The 19,893-nt window shown below is 41.1% G+C and overlaps 1 protein-coding gene across 2 annotated transcripts in view; it reads left to right on the forward strand.

Moving 5' to 3' along the window:
• Positions 1-392: 392 nt before the first annotated feature.
• TRIM2 (tripartite motif containing 2) overlaps positions 393-19,893 on the forward strand; it is a 182,520-nt gene continuing 163,019 nt past the window's right edge. Inside the window, exon 1 of one of the 2 annotated variants that reach the window (XM_077477061.1) lies at positions 393-532. The gene's annotated coding sequence lies outside the window, so the exon portion shown is untranslated. Of the gene's footprint in view, positions 533-12,834; positions 13,001-19,893 lie in introns of those variants that run through there. The other variant, XM_077477060.1, reaches the window with a different exon arrangement.

Here is a 19,893-nt window from a genome sequence, read left to right on the forward strand (position 1 = left end):
CAAAGCTGAAGTTGCTTCAGTCTATTTAAACTTACCCTAGAACTGCCGTGTCACGAGTCAGTATACCAATCATCTTTGTTTTTGCTCCTTCAGGAATTGGTTACTAGGTGTCTATAGGTATTGTGTACAATATGGCAGCCGGATTCATTAGCATGAGGCTTTGTTTCCATGGTGACTGTTTCTGGGAGGAAAAATTCTTCATCTGCAGTTTCCGTGGAAACTGTTCCCTACTGAGGCAGGTGCCTTGGAGGGAAACGAGGTGAATGGCAATGAGAGAGTGGCTACACGTCTCGCCAGCAGCGTGCGCAGGATTGGATGTCACTAAGGCAGCCCTGGCATTCTGAGGGAGGTAGAGCACTTATCTGCAGAGTCCTGAATATGTAATGCTGCCACTGAATGAAAGGAAACTTTGTGTGTGCTCATATTCTAGATACTCCAGAGCTACAGATAACTGCAGACCATTGCTGAGCTCCCCACAACTCAGTCTCCCATACAGTGAACATTGCTTTCCATTGCATACTGTCTAGCTACGGTAAATACGTTTCCATTTCTTCTTGTGTGGATAATGAAGTGAAGAAGTACTGATACATGCTGGCACTCTCCCCATAAGACCTAGAATGGTATGCATGGGACAGTTGTATGTGTGCATGGAGATGTACTTATGTCAGCACTGGGGGGTGCAATCAATGACTTTGAATCACATATGTTTGTTTATTTCATGTACCTGTCAGATTGCTTTGTAGCATCAGTTGATGATGATAAAATTGTAGCAGCAGACAATATAATATCAATATAGATTTGTTGGGAATGTTTGCAGAGCTAAATACATAATACTGCAAAGTGCATTGTAATCCAGCTGTTCTCTCTACCGTGTATGACGCAGAAACTGGTTTATGGTCAGAGAACAATTTAATGCTCCATCTGCTCCATGTTTTGTGCAGTCATTGTGCATTTGTTTGCTGTTTCTCATGCACTCAGCGCTTTATTTAATGACTTTTTAAAAGGCAGTAGTGAGGCTGCCCATAGATAGACAGATGTCTGACTTAGAATGGAGCGGAGACATATGTTTGCCCTTAGCTCTGTTACGGATTGTTGTTACAATCTTCTGTGTGACCTGGCAGACAGGTAAATGCGGAGCACGCTGAGTGATCTCTTCATTCTATTTGTACCTAGAAAACAGAATCAGACTGATTTCCCAACAAGCTGAATAAAGATCAGTCAATTTGACCAGAGGTGCTTGTTATCACAGTCCTCACCTGAATGTCATCAGGCATTGCTCATACAGGTTAGCACTGGGTCATATATGACCAGGTTGACCCATAGCAGCCAGGCAGATTGTAATAGTTTAATTGGATAATTCCCATCTAGTTGCTGAGGGTTACTGCACACTCAACATTGTCCTTTGTATGTATTAAATAACAGCGGTAGCGTGCAGATACCAAGTTATAAAAAGCAGTCCTCCCTATCCTATACTCTATATCTTCACTTATACAAACTTTTCTTGGTTCAAGCTATTCTACATCATCAAATATATCCTCACTGGGCATATTACCAGAGTGGTAGAGCAGGCTTATGGAGTTTCTTTTTTTGCGTTTCCATTGCTGAGTAACTAGAAATCTAATCAGAGGGGTTGGGTACCTTTTACTTAAAAATAGGCTTCAAAAATTCAGGACCTCTGGAGACTGCAAATAATTGTTCAAAATGGATATATACAAAATGAATTTAGTATTATGTTCTGAAACATTATCTGGACTCTGACCAACTTGGTGATTTTATATAATTAGTGAATGGCAAAGTGTCCAGTTGTTATATAGTGGTGGGCAAGAATAATGTCTTCATGACATTTGATATAAATGTTATTGAATCGTTTGTGTGCTTCTGTATGTGCTTGAGGTTGTTTATTATTGAGCCAATCACAAAGCTCAGTGTACTAAGTAGGATCATGGTACAGTGCCTTGCAAATGTATTCACCCCCTTGGCATTTTTTTTCGTGTTTTGTTGCCTCACAACCTGGAATTAACATGGATTGTTTGAGGATTTGCGTCATTTTATTTACAGAACATGCCCACAACTTTGAAGATGTTTTTTTTGTTTTTTGTTTTTATTGTGAAACAAACAACAAATAGGACAAAATAACAGAAAAAGTCAATGTGCATAACTATTCACCCCCCTAAAGTCAATACTTTGTATAGCCACCTTTTGCGGCTATTACATCCCCAAGTCGCTTTGGATAAGTCTCTATGAGCTTGCCACATCTTTCCACTGGGATTTTTGGCCATTCCTCCTTTCAAAACTGTTCCAGCTCCTTCAAGTTGGATGGTTCGTGCTTGTGAACAGCAATTAATTAAGTCTGACCACAGATTTTCTATTGGATTGAGGTCTGGGCTTTGACTAGGTCATTCTAACACATTTACACGTTTCCCCTTAAACCACTCAAGTGTTGCTTTAGCAGTATGTTTGGAGTCCTTGTCCTGCTGGAAGGTGAACCTCCATCCTAGCTTTAAATTACACACAGAGTGGTACAGGTTTTGCTTAAGAATATCCCTGTATTTAGCACCATCCATCTTGCCCTCAACTCTGACCAGTTTCCCAGTCCAGACTGCTGAAAAATATCCCCACAGCATGATTCTGCCACCACCACGTTTCACTATGGGGATGGTGTTATTTGGGGCATGTGCCAAACCAGAGCACCTTCTTCCATACATTTTAGGAGTCTCCCATATGCCTTTTCGCAAACTCAAAACGTGCCATTTTGCTTTTTGTTGAAACTAATGGCTTTCTTCTGGCTTTCTTCTGGCTTTCTTCTGGCCATTCTGCCATAAAGCCCAACTCTATGGAGCGTATGGCTGATTGTCACCCTATGTACATATACTCCAGTCTCTGCTGTGGAACTCTGCAGCTCCCCCAGGGTTACTTTAGGTCTCTGTGCTGCCTCTCTGATTAATGCCCTCCTTGCCCAGTCCGTCTCTTGGCAGGTTTGCTGTTGTGCCATGTTCTTTCCATTTGGTTATGATAGATTTGATGACGCTCCTAGGGATCATCAAAGATTTGGATATTTTTTTATAACCTAACCCTGACTTGTACTTCTCAACAACATTGTCCCTTACTTGTTTGGTTAGTGGTGCCTCTTGCTTAGGTGTTGCAGCCTCTGGGGCTTTTCAAAAAGGTCTGTATATGTAATGACAGATCATGTGACACTTAGATTGCACACAGGTGGACATCATTTCACTAATTACGTGACTTCTGACAGTAAATTGGTTTCTGAAAAAATGTTTTATGTATATATTTTTCTAATTTTACTCCACCAACTTAGACTATTGTGTTCTGATCCATCACATATAATTTGGATTAAAAAAACATTGAACTAAAGTCTGTAATGTAACAAAACAGGTAAAAAGCCAAGGAGGGTGAATACTTTTGCAAGACACTGTTGGTGTTGGCAGTATGGTCAACTGCACCGAATCTATGTAAATAATATCCTCTAGGTGCCCAGACTTTTTACCTTACTTCCCATACAAAAAACACATTCACAGTTTGAATTTCCTCCATTCAAGAAAAATGTTGCATTCTACCCCTTTACATTTTCAAATTTTCTCACCACCAACAATTAGAAGATTGAGCAAATGTTCTGAAAATGAAAAATGTAAAACAAAAAATTCTACTGATATATGGTGAGCTTCAGAGTTTCAGAACTAGTATTCAGCTAGCAACAAAGAGCTGCAGTATTCTTTTAGACTGACAGAAAAATAAAACTAAAACTAAATATTGAATTTAACTTATTTTGTAGCTGTGCCTACTGTTGTGTGAGAATGGATCCCTGTTTTGGAGTTTGAATATTTTCTCTTTATGCTCAAATCTAATAATAGGTCAGCACAGCAGATGGTAACAGATCATTGGGATGTATCATATTTTATTCTTTAACGTTGAAGCGTGACTAAAAATGATTTTTACCATTTGCATAGTAAAATATAAGTTTGCTCTAATGATGTGTCCCCTGTCCCCGGCTGCGGCAGTATTTGTTACAAATCTTTCTTTTACTCAGGTAGCATAGCTGAGACTTGTAGTTCTGACTGCAGTACATTGATCACTGTGGGTCACTTGCTGGGCACTAGAGATGGCCTTGCGGTTCGCCCGGCGGTCGGTTTTGGCGCTGTTCGCCCAGCGGACATATGCGTTTACATTGTGAAAGAACTTTGACCCATTATGACACATCCAGCATGGGATACAGGACAGCCAATTGAGACATTTCAGCACATGGACAATTGGACATTCCCCCTACCTTATAAATAGACCTGAACCGGCGGCCATTTTACATTCTGTCTTTTGTCAGTGTATGGAAAGGTTGCTGTGTGGAGCAGGGACTGACTGTAGTGACACAAATTGCTAGCTATTAGGTCCACAAAAGTCCTTTTAAGGACTGGTATAGGTATACAGTATATAGGGTTCTGGTGCACTGCTGTGCTGGTGATTGACTACTACATTGATTTGCCTAACTGGTTAAAGCTAAACTTGGAGAATCAGGAAAAACTATCCTGACAGTGGAGTCGCCCCCCCCCCCCCCACACACACACACACACACACACTGTAAGGGTAAATGCTCAATTAGTCTAGGGATGCAGGAATGAGGTGCAATACCTACCTCATTCCTGGGTCCAGCAGGCTTCCTCAGTCCATGCTACCATTCCAGCGATGCCTTCTCTTCAATGCTCAAATGCTCGCCTCCTCTTTGGCGGTCCTTAGTGTCACCACATACAATGCAGGGCTATTGAAGTGGTTATAAACCCACATGAAAAAAAAAAAAGACCTGCAAGACAAAGGCATAATGAGCTAGTATGCATGCTAGTAAGCATGCCACCCACAGGCAGGATTGGCTCCCGCTGCTGTCAATCAAAGTCAGCTAGCCAATCAAGAGAGAGAGTGGGGCGGTGCCGGGCATGGCTCCTTGTCTGAATAGACACAGGGAGCTGTGACTTGGTTCGGGGGCCCCCATAAGTAGCTGCTTGCTGTGAGGGCACTCAACATGAGGGAGGGGCCAGAAGCACAGAAAAGGGACCTGAGAAGAGAAGGATCTGGGCTGCTCTTTGCAAAACCATTACACAGAGCACATAAGTATGGCATGTTTATTATTTTTATAGAAAAAAACACAAGACTTTACAATCACTTTAAGGCCTGGCTAGTAGGACTCAGGACTTGCCATTTTGAGCCCTGGGCTAAGTAATATCCTTGCACCTCTAATCTAAATAAGCATCAAACCCTGAAATATATCAGTCACACATGGCGTGTATTGTTTACAGTGGGTCAGCCTTGTGAGAAGAACCAGTAATGCATGACTATTGTGTAACACTAAAAAGCAGGAAGATAAGCCTGCATATGTAATAAGCAAATAATACATACTATATATAAACATAAGCTATATCCAGATATAAGGTTTTAGAACAATAAACACACATTGGTACATTAAGCTGATCTCTTATATATTTATATTTATAATAAAAGGATTCTGAAAAGACTCTCACTTTAAATATACACAAATGTACATATCTAGGGCATTTTACTTGGTTTTACCTAGTTATCAATTCCTTTTATTGTTGTCTCTATGGAAGCAAGCCCACATTTCATTTATAGACCTCACATTCCACTTTGACTTACCCAACCCTTAAAAACAAGGATCCTTGTAGTTGCACAGTTCCATGAACTTTAAATAATATCAGTCAACACATTCTACATGTAACTGGTAACATAATTTACTATTAATTTTATATTCTTATATACAATATTAGTGACAACATGTTCAGAGAGAAGCCTGCTGCCCCAGATTCTGCAGGGGGACCCAGTTAAAGATACTGTATATGGATAGACAACCTTGCAATGGTGATAAACAGAGCTGACAATACACTTTCTGTTTTGTCAAGTGATATAAAACATATAGATTCTGTAGGTAGCCATACTCAACAGACACTTTACACATATGTTCAAGCAGCCCATAGTGCATTGCAAACTTTTGCCCCCATATTGAGATAAATTAGAAAGATGTTACTAATGTGACAAAGAAACTTTTTCAACAGTTTTTTGTGTTGTTTATACCATGTTCACTGTCATGTACACTAGTACTAGAGAATAACACTTCTTCATGCCTTGGCACCTTAGTGCTCTTTGTTGCACTTATTCTAAAACTAGACAGACCATTAAGCCCCATACACACTATCAGTTTTTCTGCTGAGTTTTTCCTTCAGATTTACCAAAACCATATAATATGAGGTAAAAAAGGTGAAGAAGAAAGGAGCGGGACTATTGCGGTGCTGAACAGTCAATTTAAAGAGATAACCCCTATTGAGGGGGTTATCTCTTTAACCACTTGACCACTGGGCACTTAAACACCCTTAATAACCAGACCAATTTTCAGCTTTCGGTGCTCTCGCATTTTGAATGACAATTACTCAGTCATGCAACACTGGACCTATATGAAATATTTGTCCTTTTTTTCACACAAATAGAGCTTTCTTTTGGTGGTATTTAATCACCGCTGGGTTTTTTATTTTTTGTGCTATAAAGGAAAAAATACCGAAAATTCTGTAAAAAAATGAATTTTTCTTTGTTTCTGTTAGAAAATTTAGCAGATTAGTAATTTTTTCTTCATAAATTTTGGCCAAAATTTATACCACTACATATCTTTGGTAAAAATAAGTACAAATTGGTGGATATTATTTGGTCTTTGTGAAAGTTATAGAGTCCACAAGCTATGGTGCCAATATCTGAAAATTGATCACACCTGAAGTACTGACGGCCTATTTCAATTCTTGAGACCCTAACATGCCAGAAAAGTACAAATACCCCCCAAATTACCCCTTTTTGGAAAGAAGACATTCCAAGGTATTTAGTAAGAGGCATAATGAGTTTTTTGAAGTTGTCATTTTTTCCCACAATTCTTTGCAAAATAAAGATTTTTTTTACTTTTTTTTTTTTTTCACAAAATTGTCATATTATCAGGTTATTTCTCACACACAGCATATGCATACCACAAATTACACCCCAAAACACATTCTGCTATTACTCCCGAGTATGGCGATACCACATGTGTGAGACTTTTACACAGTGTGGCCACATACAGAGGCCCAACATGCAGGGAGCGCCATCAGGTGTTCTGGAGCACCCAGGACAATTCTGACATTTCTCTCCTACATGTAAAAATCATCATTTATTTGCTAGAAAATTACATAGAACTCCAAAACATTATATATGTTTTTTTAGCAAACACCTAACACAGAATACAATGGTGGTCTTTGCAACTTTTTATCTCGCACGGTATTTGCGCAGTAATTTTTCGAATGCTTTTTTTTGGAAAAAAAAACAGTTTTGGGCTTAAAAAAAAAAAAAAAAAACAGTAAAGTTAGCCCAATTTTTCCATAATGTGAAAGATGAAGTTATGCTGAGTAAATAGATACCTAATATGTCACTCTTCAAAATTGCACACGCTCGTGGAATGGCGCCAAACGTCGCTACTTAAAAATCCCCATAGGCGACAATTTAATTTTTTTTTTACTGGTTATATGTTTTGAGTTACAGAGGAGGTCTAGGGCTAGAATTATTGCTCTCGCTCTAACGTTCGCAGCGATACCTCACATGTGTGGTTTGAACACCGTTTTCATATGTGGGCGGGACTTACGTATGCGTTCGCTTCTGCATGCGAGCACATGGGGACAGGGGCGCTTTAAAAAAAATAACATTTTTTTTTATTGTTCATTTTACTTTATTTATTTTAGTTTGACATTTTTTTCCCCAAAAATAATTTTTTTGATCACTTTTATTCCTATTACAAGGAATGTAAACATCCCTTGTAATAGGAATATGGCATGACAGGTCCTCTTTACAGTGAGATGTGGGGTCAATAAGACCCTGCATCTCACCTCTAAGCTGGGAAGCCTGAAAAAAAAAAAAAAAAAAAAAAAAAGATTCTGTCTTTGATCCTATTAGCGATTCGATAGAAGCACCGGAGGGTGGCGGGAGGGGGGGGATGTCTATGGCTGGGTATTGCAGGGTATCACCGACTATGGCTGGGTATCTCAGAGTATGGCGTTGCAGAGTATTGCATTGCAGGGTATTGGCGGGTGTTGCAGAGCATTGCAGAGTGTTGCAGGGTATTGGCGGGTGTTGCAGAGCATTGCAAAGTGTTGCAGGGTATTGGCGGGTGTTGCAGAGCATTGCAGAGTGTTGCAGGGTATTGGCGGGTGTTGCAGGGTATTGCAGAGTGTTGCAGGGTATTGCAAAGCGTTGCAGAGTGTTGCAGAGTATTGCAGAGTGTTGCAGGGCATTGCAGAGTGTTGCAAGGTGTTGCGGAGTGTTGCAGGGCATTGCAGAGTGTTGCAGGGCATTGCGGAGTGTTGCAGGGCGTTGCGGAGTGTTGCAGGGCGTTGCGGAGTGTTGCAGGGCGTTGCGGAGTGTTGCAGGGCGTTGCGGGGTATTGCAGAGTGTTGCAGGGTATTGCAGAGTGTTGCAGGGTATTGCAGAGTGTTGCAGGGTATTGCAAGGTGTTGCAGGGTATTGCAAGGTGTTGCAGAGTGTTGCAGGGTATTGCAGAGTGTTGCAGGGTATTGCAGAGTGTTGCAAGGTGTTGCGGAGTGTTGCAGGGTATTGCGGAGTGTTGCAAGGTGTTGCGGAGTGTTGCAGGGTATTGCAGAGTGTTGCAGGGTATTGCGGAGCGTTGCAAGGTGTTGCGGAGCGTTGCAGGGTATTGCGGAGCGTTGCAGGGCATTGCGGAGTGTTGCAGGGCAATGCAGAGTGTTGCAGGGCAATGCAGAGTGTTGCAGGGCAATGCAGAGTGTTGCAGGGCAATGCAGAGTGCTGCAGGGTAATGCAGAGTGCTGCAGGGTAATGCAGAGTGTTGCAGGGTAATGCAGAGTGTTGCAGGGTAATGCAGAGTAATGGGGGTATTGCAGAGTAATGCAGAGTAATGGGGGTATTGCAGAGTAATGCAGAGTAATGGGGGTATTGCAGAGTAATGCAGAGTAATGGCAGGGTATTGCAGAGTGTTGGCAGGGAATCGAGGGGTTAATTTTCGGTGCGCAGCGATGTGGGCACTGCAGATGCAGCCCACATCGCTGCTGACACCGATCTCTTCCCCCTCCGCTGTACCGATCGGTACAGAGAGGGGGAGGGAGGAACCGGCGTCATAACATGACGCCGGTTTGTTTACAAGTGATCACTCCGTCATTTGACGGAGCGATCACGTGGTAAACGGCCGCGCTGAGCGGCCGTTTACCGTGATTCGTGATGCGCCGGGTCCTGTGGACCCGGCGGTCACGGATGCTCTCGAGTGCACGCCCAAGGGGGCGCGCGAGAGCAGAATTCTGGGAGGCCGTTAATTAACGGCCTCTCAGAGTTAAACAACCGCCCTGAAGCCGTTAATCGGCAATGGGCGGTTGTTAAGTGGTTAAATTGACTGTTCAGCACCGCAATAGTCCCGCTCCTTTCTTCTTCACTTTTTTTACTTGACTATTTTGGGATGAGGTGCCTTGATAATGTTTTGTCCGGCCTGGGTTCTCTTTTCTCCTGGTTTATATAATATGAGGTCAAACCTTAGGAGTTTCAATGTGTATGCAATCAGGCAGGCCCTTGTACTACATGGTTTTGGTAAACCTGAAGGAAAAACTCAGCAGAAAAACTGATAGTGTGTATGGGGCTTTAGAATACATCCTTATATTAGTCTACTTAAATCATTTATAGTGGAACTGTGCCAGGGCCATCTTTAATATTGATTGGACCCAATTTTCTTGCCCCCCCCCCTTGATGCAGTTTCGCTCTCCATCTGCTCTGAGACATACAATAAATAGCAGCTAGACTCAAAATAAGTTTACTGATTCAAATCAGGCAGTGATTGTGATTGGTTGTCAGAGGTTACAGTGTATCATTACTGCTCACTGACTGATTGCTAGAGGTTAAAGCACACATTACGGCTCACTGATTAGTTGTTAAAGGTTACAGCACATGATTTCTGCTTGTGGATTGGTTGCTAGGGATTGCTGTACATCAATACTGCTCACTGATTGGTTGCTAGAGGTTACTGCACATCATTACTGCTTACGGATTGGTTACTAGAGGTTACAGCACATCATCTCCTCACTGCCTGCACACCATGGACTGAGGAGGTGAGGGGACCCATTAATAGACAGAAAACTCCTAGGATTCCTGGGATCAGTGGCAGTGCTTGGGGAGGGGGGGGGGGGGTGATTAAAGGCAATGCTGATTTTTTTTTTTACTAACTACAAATATAAAGAGGAGTTTCAACACTGACCACCAATCTAATAGAGGTTTAAACTGACCACTAATGTAATAGGGGTTTACACTGACCACTAATGTAATGGAAGCATTCACAGTAACCACCAATGTAAGGAGGGATTTACACTGACCACTAATATAAAGGGGACCTTCACACTGGCCACTAGTTTGAATGAAAGGATTCTACACCAAGCACCAATGTAATGAGAAGATTTACACTGACCACCAATGTAACTGATAAATTTAGCTTGCATTAACGTTTATTTGTGTCGGGAACGCATGCAAAATCGCTTTCCTGACACAACAGAAACGTGCTGCCGCTTAGCAGATACACAGCAGTACCATTAATTATTAATGACACCCTCACGTATCTGCTGACATGTGGCTTGGCACATTGTGATTTTGAAAAAGGGTTTTGGATTTTCTTGCGCATTGAAATGAATGGGTTGCCCTACACGCTACCTACATCCACCCTGTCAGTACACATTTGCATCCTAAAACCCATGCTAACCTCTGCACTCCAAACCTCCCCCATCCTCTCCCCTCCAATCCTCCTCCCCTTTAACTCTACCTACCTCCTCTGCTCATCTTTGCACCCACCTCCCTTACCTCTATACATCCTCTCCTTGCTCACCTGTGCACCCACAGTGCAATTCTTTCTATGCCTACCACTGCACACCCCACACTACCCTCCCCCCACTAATTTGCTTACCTTTGTAGAACAGGCTGATGGTAGGTTTAATGACCACAGTTGTAGGCAGGATTTTCAAGCATGCCTCTTTATCTTCCCAGTGGGCAGCATTCAGTATAGGTGATGGTGGATATGACCTTAGGAGGGCATGATTTACATATGAATATTTCAGGGCTTCTACTATTTACATATGATTTCCGCCACTATTTAAATATCAATGCCGGTAACTACATGTAAACACAGGGTCTGCAGGTGAGTCATCTGTACACAACAATAGGGCAGAGTTGGCCGGCATTAGTAACAGAACTTCACAATGAGATGTAAGGACACAGCACAGCATGAAAACCTCAAGGGATGAGGGAATTTAATCCAAGGGATGAGGGAATTTAATCTGGAATAGTTGGCAAGTATGAGGCAGCTGCTTTGGGCTCCACAACAATGACAGGGCCCAGGGCAGCTGCCCCTTTTGCCCTGCCTTAAAGACAGCCCTGAACTGTACTAAATTGGAGTACCTAGAATTCTAGCCATACATTAAACTTCTAGTATGCCCTCCCTGAGCCATGTGAGATATGTGTTCCCCTTTGCCGTTGCCATTTTCTTCCTGTCTTTTGTATGTGAATCCTTTGAATACAGTCCCTGATGTTGCCACTATGCCCCATATCAGTTTTGCCATTGTTCAGTAACTGAAACATGTTAGTGTTTTCTAACTGTAATGCAATTTTGTATAACATTATTGCATATGATATCTCAAAGACCAGTGAAGTACAAAGTGAAATTATCTATAGAAACTAATCAGATATTAGTTTACTGTATTCAGATCACTTGAAGTAAAAGTGAAAAGCAATTAGAATGTATTTTTTTAAAGGAAACCTTCTATTAAAGAAACCTGGAGGCTGACCTCTCCTTCTGAAATTGCTAGTTGCCTGGTCACCATCAAATATTATATCATATATGATAACCACAAAGGCAGACATTGCTGACCTCCTTTGGAAAATGTTGATTGCCTGCTTTTTTTGTTGACCAACTGACTTCCATAGGTTCTAAGTTGCTGGCCTGGAACAAATGTGCAGATCAGTAAAGTGAGAACTTCCAACGGGATATGCATACTTGTCTCAAGTCGGCAGCTTAAAGTATTGAAGCTCAGGATGGTGACCAGACAAGTAGCAATTTCAGAAGGAGAGGTCAGCCTCCCAGTTTCTTTAACAGAAGATTTCCTTTAAAAAAATACATTCTAATTGCTTTTTACTGTTCTTTATACATCATGATTGCACTTCATTACACAGCCTTATCAAATAAGTCTGATAGAATTTGGCTTTGATTGGAGTTAAATTTGAATTAACTATGGATGTCTAGATGGATTTATTTCTACAACATAATGAATGGAAACATGAATAACAAAACCATAAATTAAAAATTGATTGCTGGCAATTAATGGACCCACAATGGTTCAGTATACTCTAGAAGTACATATGCAAAGTTGCCAAATGCTTTTAAAACACAGAAAATACCTAAGTGACTGCAGGTTTTCAGATGTTGCTAAGATATAAAGTACGTATTGCCTTATTTAAAGCCATATCTCAGATCTATTACATTTTTTACATCCCATGTTGTCCGTCTCTGGTCTAATAGCACACATAAAAGTGCTGCATATCAGAGCAAGGCATGTGGAATTACCCCTCATTCGGAGCTGTGTGCTGTTGCTAATCGCATTCTTTGATGAAGCAGCGTTCTGTAGCCTGCAGCTGGGAAGCTTTGATAGATACCCATCATTATTATTCTCCCTGATGTCATTACTAGCTGGCAGGAGGTGTTGAAGCACATTGCTGCACATCACATAATATGTGTAGAGCCTTGAAGCAGAGCAGAGGTCACAGATAACAGAAGCAGTGGATGCAGGAAGGATGCAGGGTACAGCATAGAGAAAGTGAGCAGGAAGCACACACACTGCAGTCTTCCATTCACCGCCAAACAGCAACGACCAAATCGAAAACACCTCTTGTCTCAGCAGCAGCCACTGGATCCTAATCCCTCCCAAATGTAAGTAAATCTTTGTCTAATCACAGGATGCTGCACACAGCACAGCTCCATCCATTACTGAAGAAAGAAGACTTACATCTTTACATTTGCATGCTGAATAATGAATGTGCAACACAGAACTGCTGTAAACTCTCTCCTTTGTTGACTAATCACAACAGAAAAAATGATAATTGATGTGCTTTATGCTAGGGAAGTGATGTCAATATTGTAACCTATTCCATTGCAATTTTTTACACTCATTTCTCAAGGTTTGCTTGCAAGGTGAATTCACCCAACATCATGACCTTGCTCCATTGTCAGACTTATGTACCATGGCGGTGCAAAGGGCAGTGACCTCCAAGCTGCAAATCTCACCTAAGCAGAAAGATATCTGCACATTCACCAACACATTGTCATGTTGCTGGCACTCAGCACAATGTTCCCTCCAACGTCTTAGCAGTGCACACCTGGTCACTAATCAGTTCCCTTTTTTTAGAAGAAAGAAGCACAATAGACACTCATTTCCAGAGATTTTCCAACAGATTGGAAAACCTATGCAAAATAAATAGCTTTCATTGTGCATTCATTCCTGCAGTCTAGACATGAATTCTTGTCTTGCAGGTGTTAACAAAGTTTATATGGGATGGATTACTGTTTGTTATATTTTAGGTTATAGATGGTATGTTTCCAAATATGTACATAGGTTTAAGTTTTTCTGAGCAAATCTCTTTTATAACAACATATAGTTCAATTTAGCTAGTTTCCGTTAGATTATAGCATAACAGGAAGATACAGCAAGCTACCCCTTACTACTTGAGTTATATCTTCTGGTTTCTGGATGGACTTCTAAAATCACCTACAGACAGTGAAAAGAACAGTTTGGGTAGTTCCAGCTAAATGTAATGCCCTGTACACGTGATCAGACATTCCGACAACAAAATCCATGGATTTTTTTCTGACCGATGTTGGTTCAAACTTGTCTTGCATACACACGGTAACACAAATCTTGTCAGAAATTCTGAACGCCAAAAACGCGGTGACGTACAACACATTCGACGAGCCGAGAAAAATTAAGTTCAATAGCCAGTGCGGCTCTTCTGCTTGATTTCGAGCATGTGTGGAATTTTGTGCGTCGGAATTTCCAACAACGGATTTTGTTGTCGGAAAATTTGAGAACCAGCTCTCAAATTTTGTGTGTCGGAAATTCCGATGGAAAATGTCTGATAGAGCCTACACACGGTCGGAATTTCCGACAAAAAGCTCCCATCGAAAATTTTCCGTGGAAAAATCTGACCGTGTATACGGGGCATTAGATTTATTTTGGGTTTCTGGACTCATTTCAGATGTTCTACCAGAAAAAAAAAACACGTTGGTTAATTTCCACATGAATCAATATTTATTTTGAGTTTCTAGACTGATGTCAGATGTCATCTACTTTCAGCAAAAAAAGACACATTTGTCGATTTATGGTTCAGGGCTTGATGGGGCTTGATTTTATTCTGGTACTCTGGACAGGTTTTAGATGTCATCTGCTGCAATTGAAAAGAACACACTGGTCGATTTCCAGTTAGGTACTTAAATTTAGTGATTTTGATCTCAATCTCCGAAAAATAGAGAAATCATCCTGTAAGCAGGAAGATGATTAGACCAATGCCATTGGTTTCCATCGATTGGCTATGGTTATTTGTGATTATTTATTATCCATACATTGAAAAGAGCTGCACAAACTGTTGGCGCTTTATAAATCCTGTATAATAATAATTCAGAGACATTTGGATTTATTTCCTTTAGTTTGCTTTACACAGGCTGAGTGAGCATGCATTATCCACCCACTAGGAGGTGTGGGAATGCAACATATGTCAAATGTATTTCAGTAAACCAGATAGCATGTCTTTTCAAGCATGGTCATATGACATTGTAGTTTACCAGAAGCGTTCTCTTTGAAAGATATCCCTTCTACAACTTTCCCAGAGAAAATTTTGGATACTTCACTTTCTGTGCAACAAACTGTCACAAGGACTAAGCCCAGGTTTACACTGCTACCACATGAAAATGGCGCAACTTCCGATCCCACTTTTCCCTGCAACTTCAGTCCATCTTTGATCCGAGTTAATGGGACTTTTTACACTCTATGGCATTGAAGCTGGTCAAAAGTAGTGCAGGAACCTTTTCTAAAGTTGGAACGACTTGTGTCAGATCAGTTGAGACGGCTCTCATAGGGAAATTTGAATTTGACGTGTCATGCGATGTGTGCTCTCACAAGTCGGATCCCATGTCACACCAGTGAGAACTGGGCCTAATAGTAGGAGTAGAATAGATACATAGACAACCAAAAAAAACTTCACATGGGTCCCAAATCTACCTTTCTCCATCCAAATCTACCAAGCAAGTTTTGTCTGGAGCTCTATTTTAACCTATCAGTCACATGTCTCGTATATTGTGCAATAGAGAAATCTACACCTGCTTGTGTTGTGTGTTAGTTTGTATTATTATTAGTAATCGCTCACATATTACAGTATCATTCTGTTGGTGTTTAGGGCTTATCCCTTTTCTTTGTCTTCCAATGTATAGCACTATAGTTGCTCCCTCATGAAGAAGCTTCCACCCTAAGTAATTGTATATAGTTGTACAATACATTTAGGAGCCACTGGCTGTTTACTATAGACCGCCTCAATGTCAAACAAGAATAAAAATATAATAATGAATTAAATCTGTACGATAAATGTAATAAGAACAAACTTTATCACATTTTATTAAAAAGCCTGAAAACAAATTCAACCACCACATGCAAGGCCTGGTAAGCTGCAATATATTATATTTTTGTTTTAGATAAAAATTTATAGATTTTTGAAGCTGCCATGCTTTTTCTTATACTGTGAGGTACTTGTACAACTTCACGGCATTAGCATATTGAACATTGTTTATTTCTATTATTCCTATTCTAGATGTTATGATATTGGCTTCAAGTGACCCATGCCATTTTACTTTCCTATCTAACAGTACCTGTGTGTAGAGGCTGTTGTAAGCTCTTTATGTCACAGCTCTCCAGGAATCCATAGATAGCAACTGTAAAAAACCTGTGTAAAAAGTGACTTTATTATCATACTACAAGTCTGATTTCCAGACTGTGGGGTTGATCTACTAAAACTGGATAGTGCAAAATCTAGTGCAGCTGTGCATAGGAGCCTATCAACATCTAACTTCAACTTGTTCAATTAAAGTGATTGTAAAGTCTCTTTAAAAATCTAAAATAAACAAAATCATGTCATACTTACTTGCTCTGTGTAGTGGAATTGCACAGGGAAGCCTGGATCCATATCTTCTCGGGTCCCTTTTCACTGCTCCTAGCCCCTCACTCCTGTCAAGTGCCCCCACAGCAAGTAGCTTGCTATAGGGGCACCCAAGCTGCAGATCTGTGTGTCCATTCAGACACAGAGCTGTGGTTCAGCCCCATCCTCTCTCTCTTCTGATTGTCTAACTGACTTTGATTGACAGCAGCGGAAGCCAATAGCATGGCTGCTGTGTCTCAGCCAATCAGGAGGGAGACCCCGGATGGTCAAGGGACTAGTGGACATTGCTGGATAGAGATGGGGCTCGGGTAAGTATTAGGGGGATGGGGGGGGGGCTGCTGCACACAGAAGGCTTTTTACCTGCATTAGGGTAAAAAACCAGCCTTTACAACCACTTTAAGCTTTGACAAAGCCACTCTACAATTTTAGTACATCAACACCTTTTTTATTCAGGCCTTGATACACAGACATCATCTCTTTGTTCCCAATCGGTGGCAAATTATTATTTTTTTCTACTGGTTGAGATTCAATAATAGAAAAAAATGATAATTTCAGCCAATGGGGCAAAGATCAATGGACAAAATTAAAGTTATAGGAGGTAATGTAAATCTTTCCACAGTTTTCATAGCAATTTACTGATTTCCTGAGAGCTATCACAGGAAAATGGGAGTTATGAAGAACCAGCCACTATACACAGGCACTGTTAGATGGGCTAGGAAGAAGAATGACATTAATCAGGTTAAAGTGTAGTTCCAATATAATTTTGTCTTTATGACAGTTTGATGTGATATGCTAAGTGAACTGACAGACTTTAGAAATTATATTTGTAGCATCCTTGAGTTTAGGCAGGGTTGCTCCTAAATGTATCTGCCAGGAGTAACTACCTTGGCTAATTGTTAGGGATCAATTTATTTCTCCCTAAGTTTGGCATTGCTGCACTTTTCTCTTCTGCTGCTAGGTGGCAGGGTACCTAGTGGCATTAGATCCGAGAAGGGCAATGGAAGGTCAGATTATGGGCATATGGGGCACCTCAGCCAATGGGCAGGGGTTTTCTTAAATCCCTTGGCCTGCTGGGAGAACCTATAAATTTGAGTGGAGTCAGGTGATTGCTGTTCTGTGCCACCTTGACGGCTGTCTGGGTGAATGTGTGTTGTATTGCCTGGGCTGCTAGTCCGGAGTTTGGGCCTATCCTGGCACATCTGGCTGCTAGGCTGTCTGAGGGCCTATCCAGAAGCAAGAGAGCAGCGCAGGGTTGGGACTGCGGCTTGCAGTCCAACCATAAGTAATGGTTCTGCTGGCCGGAGAACCTGCAGGGTCAGAGGTAGAGGGGAAGCTGTCACCACTAAGGGACCAACCACCTTATTAACAGGCACCACAGTGAGTAGCTGAAGCAAGTACCGAAGCAGTATTCTCACCAACCAGGGAAGGTTAAGAATCGGGAAACTTCAGCAGGTATCAAGGCAGGGACCCAGCCAGCGGAGGTGATGCTTGCAGAGCAGCCTTGTGTGTCAAGCCAGGGACCGAGCAGGCCAGTGGGTTGAAGCTTGAGAAGTATCTGGAGTCCCAAGCTAGGGACCCAGCAGAGAGGCGGGGGTGACACTTGTGGAAGATTACAGTGAAGATTGGAGGAGCTCAAGGGATTCAGTGGCAATGGATCATCTAGTCTAGTGAGAGACTGGGAGCTCAGTGGGCTGAAGAACTACAAGAAGTGATTGTAGTGGAAATGAAGGAACTGTTATACTTTGGGTTAGGAACTGTTAAAGACTGTTGCCATAGGAGACAGCATTTTTACACATGCAGATGTGGCGTCTTGCTGGATGCCTTTCCCTGCATGGCTGTCATCCTGTTGAAGTCTCGGAGTCTGCCAATTAATCTTGCAATTACCTAAGGGTGTACTGGCCCAAACCCTCTTTCCCAAATTTCTGTTAAGAGAATTAACATTTATTTTGCATCCAAGAAGTGTCTGGCGCCAAATGAATTGAATTGCTTTACACCCACCATGCCTCACAACCCACCATATACAGAAGGATGTCAGCTATCTCTGGCCCTGGAGGTTTTCATTAGACCGAAGGAGGTCTGGGACCTTGCTACATATTTATTAGTAGATTTCATCCTTCCCATAAAACATCCATTATACAGAGTGAATAATATTTCAATACAGGGCATTTATACACCCTTCCTGCCCAGACCAATTTTTAGCTTTCAGAGCTCTCACACTTTGAATGCCAATTACTCAGTCATGCAACACTGTACCCAAACAACATTTTTATAATTTTTTTTCATACAAATAGAGCTTTCTTTTGGTGGTATTTAATCACCACTGGGTTTTTTATTTTTTGCGACATGTCACTTTTTTTAGTTTCTATGATAACATTTTGCAAATAGGTCATTTTTGTTCATACATTTGGGCCAAAATTTATACGGCTACATCTCTTTGGTAAAAATAACCCAAATAGTGGATATTATTTAGTCTCTGTGAAAGTTATAGAGTCTACAGGCTATGGTGCAAATCATTGAAAATTGATCACACCTGATGCACTGATGGCATATCTCATTTCTTGAGGCTCTGAAATGTCAGGAAAGTACAAATACTCCCCAAATGACCCATTTTTGAAAAGTAGACAGTCAAAGGTATTTACTAAGGGGCATGGCGAGTTTTTTGAAGTTTTAATTTTTTCCCACAAATCTTGGGAAAATTAAGATTTTTTTTAATTTCACAAAATTGTCATAATAACAAGTTATTTCTCACACACATCATATGCATACTTCCAATTACACCCCAAAATACATTCTGCTACTCCTCCCAAGTATGGCGATACCACATGTGTGTGACTTTTACACAGCCTGGCCACACAGAGAGGTCCAACATGCAGGGAGCACCATCAGGGGTTCTGGAGCATAAATTACACCTCTAATTTCCTAACAACCTATTACATTTGTGAAGGCCCTAGAGCACTAGGACAATGGAATTACCCACTAACCCCATTTTGAAAGCAAACACCTCAACGTCTATTCTATGAGGCATAATGAGTCCTTTGAACGGTTCACTTTTTTCCACAACGTGGAAAGAAAATTAAAACTTTTTTTTTTGTTTTTATACAAAGTGGTCAGTTTATAAGATATTTCTAACTCAAAGCATGTATATAGCAAAAATGATACCCCAAAACACATTCTGCTACTCCTCCTGAGTATGGCGATATCACATGTATGAGACTTTTACACAGCCTGGCCACATACAGAGGCCCAACATGCAGGGAGCATCGTCAGGCATTCTAGGAGCATAAATTACACATTTCCTAACGACCTATTACAATTTTGAAGGCCCTGGAGCACCAGGACAATGGAATTACCCACAAAATGACCCCATTTTGGAAAACAAACACCCCAACGTATATTTCAAGAGGCATTATGAGTCTTTTGAACGATTTTTTTTTTACACAAGTCTTCAGAATATTTAGAAAGAAAATTAAAATCTTTTTTTTTTACACAAAGTTGTCAATTTATAAGATATTTATAACACATAGCATGTATATAGCAAACATTACACCCCAAAACACATTCTACTACTCCTCCTAAGTATGGCGATTCCACATGTGTGAGGCTTTTACACAGCCTGGCCACATA

This window comes from Lithobates pipiens, unplaced genomic scaffold (genome assembly GCF_037356315.1).
Source record: "Lithobates pipiens isolate NorthernLeopardFrog02 unplaced genomic scaffold, aLitPip1_a1.2 Scaffold_13, whole genome shotgun sequence".
Lineage (NCBI taxonomy): Eukaryota > Metazoa > Chordata > Amphibia > Anura > Ranidae > Lithobates > Lithobates pipiens.